Source organism: Numenius arquata, chromosome 1 (assembly GCF_964106895.1).
Source record: "Numenius arquata chromosome 1, bNumArq3.hap1.1, whole genome shotgun sequence".
In the NCBI taxonomy this organism is placed as follows: domain Eukaryota; kingdom Metazoa; phylum Chordata; class Aves; order Charadriiformes; family Scolopacidae; genus Numenius; species Numenius arquata.
The window spans coordinates 70061348-70075069 of NC_133576.1; the positions used below are offsets into that span (position 1 = coordinate 70061348).

At 41.4% G+C, this 13722-nt stretch overlaps 1 protein-coding gene across 1 annotated transcript in view; it reads right to left on the reverse strand.

Annotated features, from left to right (window-relative positions):
* The window catches only part of AFF3 (ALF transcription elongation factor 3), a 286394-nt gene that overhangs the window by 49341 nt on the left and 223331 nt on the right, over window positions 1-13722 (reverse strand). The gene's annotated exons all lie outside the window — the stretch shown is intronic.

Genomic DNA, 13722 nt, shown 5'->3' on the forward strand with positions numbered 1-13722 from the left:
ATAACTGGCGGCCAAATATGGGGTTACCCTCATATCCATTTAAATCCATAGCCTTTGCCATCTCTTCTTCATCTGAGGGAGAGTCAAGTTTTCACTTCGGCTTGTCTCTTTTCTCATTCAACAGACATTTTATGATATATTAAAATATCAAGTGTTAAAAAACAGAGTATAGAAAGCAGTCATACACAGTCTAATGAACACTCTGCACAGAGGTGAAAGCAGGAGATGAAAAAGGTGAACAGTTAAGAAATGGAGTTCAACTCCACACACAGTACCAGCCATTTATAAGTAGTAATAGCAATAATGATAATAATAACAATAATAATACATCCTCACTGGAGCTTCCAACCCCCATCTTTTGTTCTGCGCACTTCTTCACCTATCCATAAATGATGTGGTCACCTGTATATACCATCTTGATATTGACAACTGCAAGATCTAAGACTCTGATCCTGCAAAAACCTGAAGAGCTCAGGCTTGTGTTTTTGCATGTCAGCAGTGCAGTGCTGTCAGCAAAGCTACTTGCCTTCTTAAAAGTTATGTTTGCATGCAAGTGTTTGTATTATCAGGCCTGACAGCAGAAGAAATGTATACTTTCCTGAAACAGTTGACCATGCATATTAAAAATATCACAGTCATAAAGACTTGAGTGTGAAATGTCCTATTAAGTCATCCAGCTTATTCCCCAGGCAATGGAAGATTGTTCCTTATAGCAGGGTGCATTTTCTAGTGAGTTGTCCAATTTGATTTTAAATGACTTGAATGCAGCTTTTACTTTTACCCCTGGGAAACTTCTCTGCAAACTAACCCAAATTCCACTGTCAGAAATTTCTCCCTACATTCAACCTGAAGTTGCCCTTTTCAAATTTATTGTTGTTACTTATTATTTCATCCTATTGCTAATAGTTACTATGATAAATTATCCTCCTCCCTTTTTGCTTTCACATATTTGAAGACTGTTTTCCTGCCCTACTTCAGTCATCTTTCAGACAAGGCCTTACACATTTACTTCTTCTGATCTTTCTTCATAAGTCATTATCTCCAGGGATATGGGATCATTTTTATGGCTCTTTTCTGAACTCATTCCAATTTGTCTATATCTCTCTGATAACAGGATGCCCAAAACAGAGTGCAGCATTATAGATGGGTTCTCACTGGAGCCCTACAATGAAGGGCTATTACCTTCCTGCTCCTTGATGCGTTGCTTCTGTAAACATATGCCCAAGCTGTGATGGAATATATAGTCCATTAACACTCCTACATCTCTTTCAACACTGCTTTCTCCAGAATTTCTCCACTGATAGCTACATTTTATATTATTTCCTTCCAGAGAGATTAGCTTGCTTTTTTTCTTCATACCAGATCTCATTTTCTTCTTTAGCACACATGCTTCTAGCTCCTTTTGATTTATTTCTCTGCCCTCGGAGGTGTCTGCAGCAACTTCTAATTTAGTATCAAATGCAAACTTAATTAAATGGTTATTCACTTCCTTTTCCAGATCATTAATGAGACTGCTAAATAAACCCCACGTGAAACACACCGGTACCCTAATAACCATCTCTTCCCAACTCCATTCACTGGTGTTTATCATTACCCTTGTTTATGCTCCATCAGTCCAATATTGTGGCTAACGCAGTGTGATCTTGGAGATGCATTTTGTGAGAAATAATATATAATAATTAATTACAGTTCTGCTGTGTTGCACCTAATGAATTGTCTTTACCTGATAATGGTGCATTTCATTCTGGAAAACTGGTACCTGACACCTGACACAAGCCACATATGACAGGCAATTTCTGGGGCTTTGAAAAGAGGCCAGGCCATCAGAGATGCAGTTTCAACTCCACAATTCCCCACGGCTGCACACTTCCTGACCTCATCCCTGCCTCCCCTAACATATCCCAGCCTTTCCCCACTGGACCACCCATCTTGCGCAAGCCAGTACTCCCACCACATCACCTTTTCTTACAGCTATACCCCTTGCCTTTTGCTAGGAAGTGGCATAGCTGCCCATGGCTTTCTTGTTCCAGAGAACTTCTGGTTGCCTGGGGAACTGTTGGAGAACTTTCTGCACTCTTCACAGAATCACAGAATGATATGGGGTTGGAAGGGACCTCTGGAGATCATCTAGTCCAACCCCCCTGCCAAAGCAGGTCCACCTAGATCAGGTTGCACAGGAACTTGTCCGGGCAGGTTCTGAATGTCTCCAGAGATGGACACTCCACCACCTCTCTGGGCAGCCTGTTCCAGTGCTCTGCCACTCTCAAAGTAAAGAAGTTCCTCCTCATGTTTAGATGGAACTTCCTACATTCAAGTTTGTGGCCATTACCCTTTGTCCTGTCACTGGGCATCACTGAGAAAAGACTGGCCCCATCCTCTTGACACCCAGAGGCACAGCAGGGCCAGACAGTGCAGAAAACCTCACCTGTGATCTCACTTTACTAATTAAAGCAAGTAAAATAAACAGGAGAGGGAGGAGCTGACAGCTATTTATATTTTTGACCTTTATTTCCATCCTGGTAACCATCAGGCGGTAGAGAGAGGCAACAGTAAAAGCTGATGCTCCAGCAGGATGGCTTGGTGCTACACAAGTGTTTGCAGAAGTGCCTGCCAGCTCGTGGGAGGCAAGAGGTCTGTCATCATGCATGGGCATTTAATGTACCAATTAAAATGAGCACCTTCAAAAACTTGCCCTCTGCTATTTTTGCTGTTATTCATGATGTCTCTTTGTCTAGTCAATACAAGATTTTCAGGCTGCTATTTGTATAACAGCATTAAGGCACAGAGGTGCCTGAAACAGAAACAGCTTATAAGCTTGTAAAAATTTTCCTTCCCAGAGAAGGGAAATTGATGTTTTGTGCACTGCTTTGGGACAATGCAGTTTTCCACTTGTTGCCCAGTAAACCCTAGATATAAGTTGCTCACTTATATAAACAGATTACAGCCAATCCCTTGCTAATAAAATAGTGAGAGCTAATATAAAGGCCATTGTGAGTAGGTTTTCTGGTGTTGATTTTTTTCTTTTTTTTTTTTTTCTTTTTTTTTTTTTCTTTTGGGAATATGAAAAGGTAACTGCCTTTTCTGACAGTGTAGCTTAGGGAATGCTTTCGACACTGTCTAATTCTGATGGATTTCCAGTCCTCTCCACAACAGCATTGTGACTGTTGCCTGAAAAGTTCTTCAACATCACAAAACATCTGCACATTTATGTCCTGCCCCCAGTGACTGTGGTTTTAATTTTTAAACCATCATTTTTGTTTGGCATTGACTGAAGTATTCAGAATTGCTATATAGGGGATGAGGGAGAAAAAAACCACCACAGTCATATATCTTTCCTGTTGTGACAGGAAACGTTTTTCTAGGCTGCTGAATAGAAATTGTTACTACAGCCATAGATATAAAATATAACTGTTGGACTCTTCACAAACATCTGGAAATCAATGTTTGCTGCTCTAATGGTAGCCAATATACTACAAAAATTTACAATATTTTCCCGTCGATGCTGATACTGTTGAAGACTCCTGTCCCCCTTCTACCTTCTCCATTTTTAAATATAGCATATTCTTATAAGGATCCTCATTATATTTATAGTGACCAGGGTGAAAACAATTACACGTTTCCTTATGCATTCTTATTAAAAAGTGACCATTATTTTAAATTGGTGACTTCCATTTTGGACTTTTCTTTCAAAAGTACGTAAGCAAGATCATGCAGTCAAAATAAAAGACCGATTTACATTTTAATGACTGTGGCACATAATATTCATGCATATTTTTCTACTGGCTTATGCCCCAGAATTAATTACTACATCATAGAAATGATATTTTTATTTTAAGCAATTAAATGACAATTTGGGTAAGAACCAGTTTTCTTTAAAGCTGTCGTGGTTTAAGCCCTAGGATCACTCACAGTTCTCCCCCTTTCTCCAGAAGGGCAGGGAGAAGAGGGAGAAAAGGAGGGGAAAGGAAAAAACTCGAGGGCTGAGATAAAGACAGTTTAATAGAACAATAATGGAAAAGGAAAATAACAATAACAATAATAATAATGATGACACAAGTCACTCTCACCACCCAGTGAATTGGTACCTTCCTGAGCAGGGATGGTGGTTTTTCCCCCCGGCCAATCCCCATTTATATACTAAGCATGACATCTATGGTATGGAATGGTTCACTGGCCATTCCGTTGTTCTGTCTGTGTTTCTTCTGACCTTCTATGGGAAGCTGAAAAGAGTCCTTGAAAAGTATAAACATCGCCTAGCAACACCTAAAACAATATGGATTATTGACATTCCTTTCACAGCAATCACTAGAAAGAAAATTATCTCTTTCTCAGCTGAAACCAGGACAAAAGCCCTTGATTAGGACCTGCACTCTCTGACTTAAGAAAGAGAGTAAATGCTTTGTAAAATTGCCAGTTCGGTAAAGTTCAGTAATAAGTCCGTTAATAACCAACACACCATCTGAAGTTTCTCATCAGATATCTCCCCTCATCCTGGCTACATGGGACTTGGGCACCTAAACACTCTACAAGTCTCCAACAACCTATTTTCCTGCACTGCCTAGTGGACAAGTCACCCTTCTCTGAAAAACTAGTAGATAGCTTATAGCCTTAATTTTTCTCAGATTTGCAAGTTCAGAAACACAGTGGTTTGGGGAGATTAATGCTTCTACCAGGCCATGGCCAGCCTTTGACCAGCATCAAGGTGGTTTAAACACCTGTGGGGGAAGGTGCAGGTTTTTGCTATTCAGTCAGTGGGGAGAGATTACCAAATCAGATTGCCTCAGTGGCCCTCAGGAGACCTCCTGAAGTTCATCACGCTGGATCTGGGTCCTATCTATGCTTCATATTAAGCTGCTGCTTACAGCTGCGCTACTTTCCATGATAATAAATCATGGTGTTCAGCACTGGCCATGAGAAGTTCCCAGGCAGCTAAGCATATGGTGCATTGCAGGAATTCAGTCTCAATGTTTCAAACACAGACAGCAGGGATGTCTGATCAAGGTACAAGTAAAACAGATGCAGTTCTTTACCAAACTGCAAGTATTTGGTAACAAAATATTAAAAGGATTCAAAAGAGAAAAATCCCTCCTATGGTGAAGAATTTGTGATCCCAATTCTTCACTGTGTTACAATTTGAAGGCACTTTATACCTACTATACACAGGTATGACTGATTATCAAGAATGCAAGGCAAGGGAGAATCAGGCCTTGAAGAAAACACTGTGCCAAGAAGACATATTAGAGTGAGCCTCTGAAATACTCTTCCAGGCACAACAAAGGCTACGCAAATGCTCATGCTTCGTATTTCGGAGTACAGTTGGTCTGTGTAACTTCACTTTTCAAGAATTGTATCCAGGGCTTTCTTATCAAAAAGCTCAGTAACACTATCAGACACTATCTGCTGTATTTGTTTTTGTGTCTGGACATGATACAATATTTAGCCACTGTCATCTGCATAGATGTGATCATCTAAACTATTTTTCTTCTAAATCTCACCCTACGGTACCATCCACTAAGCACTGTGCAACTACCAAGTGGCCCAGACTCCCCATAGGAAAGGGAAATTAGTGCAAAGAGCTGATTTGAATAAACATATGACACTGTTAGGGATCGCATTGTCAACACTGAGGTAAACATGGAGAAAGCGATCTGAATTTGTAGATCTCACAAACATTGGAGAAAATCCTAAGAAAGTCTGTATGAATGCTTGCAGTATTTGAAATACCCAGAAAATCTATCACTGTCTGGAAGATCAAGGCCAATTGTGGGAAAACAACACTCTGAAACAGACACCAGTCCCTTGGCTGGTATAAACTGTCATAGCTCCGTTGACTTCAATTAGGCTACAGTGATTTAAATGAAACAGTAAATCTGACCAAGACTCAGAAATGATATTTCAAACTCAGTGATGAAAACATATTCCATGGTTTAAAGGAGCTCTGTTAGAAGAGTCCCTATTTTTATTCCAGATTAAAGTATCTGAAACACCACTTCCTTCTTCCCTTGAAGCCAACCTAAAACCCAGTAAAGGTCTTTTAAGGAAAACTCTTTATCCCTTTGTTGTGAGAAGCAAATTCCATGTGGTACTTCCTCAAAGCACAAACTGAGAACATCATGCCAAGATCTGTATAATTATCTCTGCTGCCTGGCACTGAAGATATTGCACGTCTCCCATGCACACAGTAGGGAATTCCTGTGTCGGTAATTGTGAATGAATCACAGAGGCAAGAGAAATGCCCACTTCATGCTGCTGCTGCTGCCCCTGTGTATTTTTCAAATTCTGTTTCAGCGAAGCCATCTGAAAGCACGCTTACCACTGGGGTCTCTCCTGGACTTGCAGATCAGGCCATCCCAATGTTGTAACAGAACATAAGGGGATATTTTCTGAGGCAACTGTGGAATGCCAAGACATAGCGCCTGCAGAATGAATGTGGACGTCATCCACTTGTTTCAGGCCAAAATCACGCTGAGAAAAGGGAGATGATACCATAAACTCTAGAATAAGCACCTGCTTGAGGATAGCCAGGTACCTCCATGGTTTAAAATATAAAGGCTGGTTCTGTATTTAACATACTAACGTTGAGTATAAGGAGCCTCTGCTCTAGTTATAGCTCTGTTTAACCAGTCAACCCTTCCAGGGCTCCGGTTACCATCCTAGTCATACATGGGGATGGCCAAACTTGCCTACCTTCAGCATGTTAGAAGATGTCCTTCGTTATTCTTTAAATAGCACTTGGATATATATATCCCAAACACAGTATGGAATATACTGTGTTATATATCCCCGTGTTTGGGATATATATATCCCAAACACAGTATGGAAGTGACACAAATTTATGTTTTTGTACCTTTGCTAACTGAGAGTATGAAGCCAATTAACTGAGTTCTTTACAGTTACCGATTGTCAAAACTTATTGTTCACTAACAAAAAAAAAAGCAGCTAGCCCTGCCATGGTCTGCTGCTTGGGCCTGAACGCAAAAAAAATGAGGCTGGGCACTTCCCTTTCTCCAGGTAAACGATTTCCCAGGAGCCTGTTAATATCTTTAGGAAACAGAGAAATTTTTTCATACCTCATTCCTATAACGGATGAGGTATGAAATGGGAGTCATGATGAGTGAGAGTCCTGGAGGTTGTTCGGCTTGTCACAATATATAATGCTTCTGTGAAAGCACTGCATTACCTTAGCTGCACCACCTTTGCACAGCACAACTAATAAAGCACAGCTGCCAAGAACAGAGTTCACAGACTCCACCTATATTTTAACACTGTCCTTGGGAGTTGCTTAAATAGTTTGTGCTGACAAGACTACAAGTATCATCCGATAATGCAAACCTAAGGTAAATCAGGTCTCTTCAGAGAGTCAGGTGTGCCCTGTACGACTGCAGCTTAATTGCCAGAATAGTAACTAAAGAAAAAAAAATGTATAGGAAAGGTTGTTTAGAAAAACAAACCATGAAGCTCATGCACACACACACACAAAACCCTCAAGAAAATGCAATCTGGCAAGGGGCTATATACTTAAGGCTTCATTGACACCGGAAGCAGCAGAATCACAGTTCCCACCTTGAAGGAATATGGTAGGAAAGAGAAAACCACTGAAAAGAACTTTGGCTAAAAGAACTCCCCTAAAACAAAATGCTACATAACAATTAATAGTGACATCTCCATATAAATAGCTCTATCAGGAGGAGTGTGTGCTGGGGTATCTGAGATTGAAGGGTCTAATAGACCTGGAGCAGCATTAGCGTGGGGATGAAGTGATTAGTCAGCAGGCTGACAGCTGTGCTAGGAGCCTGGTGCCAGATTCCAGTGTATGCTTTCCACCGCTGCCAAGTGTTTGCTTGTCGCTCCAGATAAATGGAGCATCAGCAGTGTTTTATTTGACCTGCTCACAAGAAAAATAAAGCAACTCTGACTTCCTCGGTGTGTTTGTCGTTGACCTTGCATCAGCTGAATATGAGCAGAGAGACTCCCTGGTCAAGGAAAGTTAACTCTTTAGTAGAAGAGGAGTCTTGGTAGTATAATTAGTCTCTTAATAGCTCGAAGTACGGTGACTTAAAAAGAAAAAGTGACAAGCACAGCCTATGTGTCCTGTACTGTCCTTGGAATACACCCTTGGACCAATGGCCTGGAGAATGATGAACAGCTTTGTGAACAGCCTGTGAACAGCCACCATCCTGCCTCCAGTGTGAAATCAGGAAATCAGGAAAACATTTCTACAGAGACTTTTTGGTGGAGTGGGGGTGGCAGAAGTAAATTTTAAGTGGGCGAAGTTGGATAGAAGATTTTGATTTTCCCCTGAGATCAAGGGCAACGGCTTTTGTGTGTTTTCCTTCCTATGTGCCCCAGAAGTTTTATTTTTCTCCCTTTCCTTTATCAATGTTATGATAAACATGTTAGGAAATTTCTATTTGAGATCCCCTCTGTTGTCTGGTCGAGACCAGCTTCTGTTGCTGGGTGGAAATCAGACACAGTGTCTTTGAATGACGTGCCTGAAAGAGAATGTAGAACACATGCTTTTTTGGACCTTAATGCCCTCGATGAGTGAGAGTTCTCCTTCATGGGGATTAAGGTGCTACAGAGTGACAGCCATACTCCAGAAGCAGCACTACTCAAAGGACTCTTTGGAAATATATGCTTTCCTGTTCTCCTCTAGGAATCTAGTAGCCTTCACAACAGATTTTTTTTTTTTTTTCATTCCAAAAGACCCAGGGAAGGGGTAAGAAACCTAGAAAGACTTTGCAAGAAGGAAAAAGGACTCCTTTGAGTGCTTGTCGATATATAGTACTAGTGGCTGAGCCTGTGGTCAGTTATAGTTTTCCTATATCCAATAATACTGAGGCTTTGGATGTCTTCTGGCACTCATTGTTTCCTTGTAATAACCAAGTGCGTTCTTCTGGACACTGCTACTTTCCAGTCTTTCCTCTTTTCCACCTGTCTCTCCTCCCCTCCTGACTTTGAAGAAGTTCCTTTCCTGGCCTCATCAGGAGTTGCTGCATACAATTGCCAGCGGTCTCCAGAGAGCATGAGCTCATTTGCCCAGGGGAGATCAGATTACTTAGGTTCACTGAAGAAGGTAAATATCACTAGGGACAAGCTCTGTTCCACTTTCCATGATGTGAGTAAAAAACATTCCTGCATTTCACTGGTTTGCATGATAAGCCAGATATGGAATAGAAGCTCAGGCCTGAGCTGTCAGAAGGTCTCATTAGAGCGGGCTAATGTGAAAGTTAAGATGTCATGAGGCTCTGCACAAGCTCTTTTGGTCGCAGGGAAGCACCTGAGATGCTGAATCCTACCATCTGAAGAATGACTTCTGGACCGATGGCCCTTCAAGAGAGAGACAGAGCTCTACAGGGGTCAATTTTTCACAAAATCTTGATGTCACATATGACAGTATGAGGGGAGATCCTTGCACTTCAGCAAAATAAGAAACCAGGAAGTTACACCTGAAGTCAATGAAAACAGGAAAAAAGGCTCTAATTTGCTGAGGGCTGAATGGAAATACAGAGTATAAAGAGTGACAAGGACTAAGGACTGTTTATAACTCAGCTGGCAGGAGGTCACCTGAAGACCTTAACCAAGCCAATTTTCTGACTTTGCGAACAAATAAGTCACGTGACTCATACAGTCATGACTTCACTTGTTGTGCAGGGCTTAAAAAATTACTAACAAAGAATGTAGATGAGTTAGATCAAGGTGGAATTGACTCCTCTTGGTCAGATCTTGATACAGCTGGCCAGTGAGGTAGAGGATAGTGGGTCTGTAGGGCAGTTTTTCTGCCCTTAACTTACACGGGACCTAACTACCACCTAACTTCAGCACTTAAAATGCCCTCTGGAGATTGCTACCTCTCTTGATTGATTAGAGGGAATCTAAGATCCTAAGGGTCACTTAAACAGTATACCTGGTACGCCCAACACCATGTCCATCGCGATCTGGATGGGAAGCAAGGGAGGTTTAGTTCAGACTCTTCTTCATACTTTCCCTTTCAGGGTTCAGTCAACTTTTTCCACTTGTCCTAAAGAGTGCTGGTGGTATGCAATATGAAGACCAATATCCACTGCCAACTCAGTATTCCACTGTTTCGTTAGAGCACTATTAAAAGCTGATCCCCTGTCAGATTCAATGATATCAGTACTATCCATCTCAGAAACAGTTTCTCCATTACCAGTTTGAAGGTGATTCCAGTGGCTTGGTCTTTGGTGGGATAGACTTCAACCCACTGGGAGAGATGTTGCAAAGATAAACGTAATTAAGCATCGGAACAGATCACCAGTGAAGATGTGGAATATCAGTGAGGGTAGTTTCAGAAACTAGGTTAGGCAAAGACCTATCTGAAAAGGTTTAGACAGGATTGATCTTGTCTAGGTTTAAGAAAAAGGATTAGATGAGCTTGGATTTCTGTGGGTAAATGTACAGATGAGGTTGTTAAGGAGCACACATTCTGTGCTTACAGGTCAAATGACAAGGAAAAGAGTCTGAAAAGCGTGTCAAGTACATAGGTATCAGAATAGTTATAGCTAGGAGCAATGCAAAATTTTCTGTGGAAAATGTAGAGTGGCATTAATCCATCATCTTTAAAATGTCTCATCAGTTCCCTGAAAATTAACCTGGGTGTTTCTTTTCTTGTCTCATTTATTTCCTAAAGCATGAAGTATAGTTGCACTGCTATCCAAGAAAAGAGTGATTTTTTCTTCTGAGGGACAGCTTCATCAGGCTGCAGAACACAACCACCGCAGTGCAGGCTAGGAAAATCCTCCTTTGTATTGGCCTACCATCACCCTTATTTCAGAGTTACTGTTAACATAACTCATGTTGTGGCTGGCCATCAGAACGGACAGCCTTTTTTATAATTTTCATAGAATCATAGAATCATTCAGGTTGGAAAAGACCCTTGGGATGATCGAGTCCAACCATCAACCCTACAAAGTTCTCCCCTACACCATATCCCCCAACACCGCATCTAAATGACTCTTAAACACATTCAGGGATGGTGATTCAACCACCTCCCTGGGCAGCCTATTCCAGTGTCTGACCACTCTTTCTGTGAAAAATTGTTTCCTAATGTCCAGTCTAAACCTACCCTGTTGCAGCTTGAAGCCATTCCCTCTCGTTCTATCGCTAACTACCTGCAAGAAGAGACCAGCACCAACCTCTCTACAATGTCCTTTCAAGTAGTTGCAGAGACTGATGAGGTCTCCCCTCAGCCTCCTCTTCCTCAAACTAAACAGTCCCAGCTCCTTCAATCGCTCTTAATAAGATTTATTCTCTAGGCCCTGACACAGTTGTACCTCGCTTCAGCATGGCAGTCTTTTGCCTCAGTCAGCAGGGGCCTGGGTATGGTTCTGCCTCCCCAGACCTCTCGCTAAGCTCTGAGAGTCCAAATACAGATGAACTTGTGCAGATAAAATTACTAACTACCATAATGGCTGTCCAAATGGGTGCAATAAATTTCAGCGTGAGACAAACTCTCTCAGGTTTTACTGACTCTTAATGTTGCTGCTGCCAGCTTTAGTGTTACTCTTTGACTCGAGCCATATTCTGTTGTCTCCCAAAGGTCTTTTCGGCCCGTCAGCTCTAATCAATATGCTGCCTTGAGAAGGAGCTTGTTTTAAGTAGGTTTGCTCACCATAAAGAACCATATAAAGAAAATTTGACTTCTACTCCTTGTCAGCATATATCACTGCCTATGCAGAGCAGCATTTAGATAGTCTGTTAGTGGAATCCAAGTGCTCTCTTTTATATGTTCCAAGAAATGACAAATGCCTGGAAAAAATGCACAGTTGTTCTACAGACGACATTAGGCAGACTCAGGAATGGCAAGCAGAACAGCTAATAGAGCCCAGAATTGTAGCAGAGAGGATGTTAAAAGCTAATTAGTTTGAGATTATTTGAAGATTTGTAAAAGGTTCTTATGTTCTCCTTTCTGATGTAAGTACAGCCTGTTTTCCAGCAATATGCAAAACTATTTTAATATGTTTTTAGAAAGAGTTGCCTAAGAGATGCTGTTTACCAGTTATTGACAAACTAGCTCAAAATAAAGGATGTTTAAAACCAATTTTTAGCTGCCGAAAGCCTGTAGGGCAGCCTTAGGTTTTCAGGGGTCTTAGCCACTGGGAAAAATACTTCTGCCATTCTGATCAGGCTCAGATCCTTGACCCCTTATTCTCTCTCAGTAGCATTGCACTTTACAGCTTGGATTGGAGTACCCAGAAGTCCTGAAGAGTAGGAATGGTCTGTCTAGTGGGGGTATCAGGATCTGACCCACTGTAACCCAGCAGCATATTGTGCAGATACTTGATGAAGGATTTTAAAACAGAAAGCAGACCCTACTAGTAACTTTTGCTGTGCTTTCCTCAGGTATAACATGGCCTGTCAAAACCAATGAATAAGTATGATGAACACAAATATACAAATCTATGTTAAGAAAGAGTTATATAAATTGCCCTTTACAATTAAGAGGAAAACTCAAATGGGAATTGCATCCTTTTGTTAGATGTCATCCATGGAAAGCAAACTTGAGGTTTGTTCATGCACACACAGTTGATGAGGGGGGGCAGAAATAAATTACAAAGTAAATATAATTTAATTTGCTTTATTAATCTAGAATGTGGTACCAATGTGTCTGGACTCAGTGGCTCCTCAGCTGCACACTCCTGCAGGATGTTATCAATCCTTTATTTCTGTGAAATGTGCTACCAACTAGTAGGAAAAGCACTAGAACTGTATGACATTTTAATAAAAAAAATTGGTCTTACACTATGCTGTGTTCTGATATAGTTAAACTTATATCTTCCAATATGCCTTTCAATTCATATCTCATATGTTTTTCTGTTCATTAGGTGCCATGCATCTTTTTAGGTTTCTTACTAATTTACAATGTCACTAAGGCGTGACTAGGTGCCTTTGCCTGTTCTTCAATGTTATCTTTTGTTCTCCCTGCCTCTCCCAGGGAGGCAGAAAGGAAATGCACACATGGTAGTGGGGAGAGGGCATGGGACCAGGGAGAAATATTGCTCATTGGTGCTGCTTCTCCTTCACAGTGGACAACAAGCTGTTGCTGCCTTCTTCCTCTCTCTGCCCCCAGGCTAATAGTCCTTTTCTGGCACTCTGGTCTCACTGTAGTATCTCAAAACACCCCTCTGCCTGCTTGAGGTCCTGCAGGGTCTAGGACGTGCTGCGTGAAGTCGTGGGCCTCTTCAGAGCATGAAATTTACGTTTAGCAGTGGATCCAGCAGGGAGACTGTTAAAGGTGTAGGAGTCAACGTGTGTTGCTGCTAGGAGTTCAATGCCCCGCTGTGAGGATATATGTTCAGTATTTCTTTAAAACTGTATCAGGTCACCTGCCTGCAGCTGGGAAACAGCTGGGGGAAAGCGGAAGATTCTGCACAAGAGCTTTGCAGAGAAGATGAGAGGGACGGATAGATTTCCAGGAGAGTATGGTTTTCCATAGTCAGTGTAGCAAGAACGTAACTCTTCGGGATTTTTTTACCACCCCAACAGGACTTTAAACCCTGCTAGTCAAGCCTCAGCTTGGGAAGAAAGATCAAGTGTTGGGTCTTTGCCATTAGCTTAGACACTAGGGGAAAGAGCTAGATGACTTTGTTGATAACCAGCTTGAAGATCCCAGCAGGCATTCAGACAGTTTTATTAATCATAAAAGTCATTAAAAATAGCCAATTCCTCAGGGGCAAAGTAAAAACAAAACCTCAGAAGAAT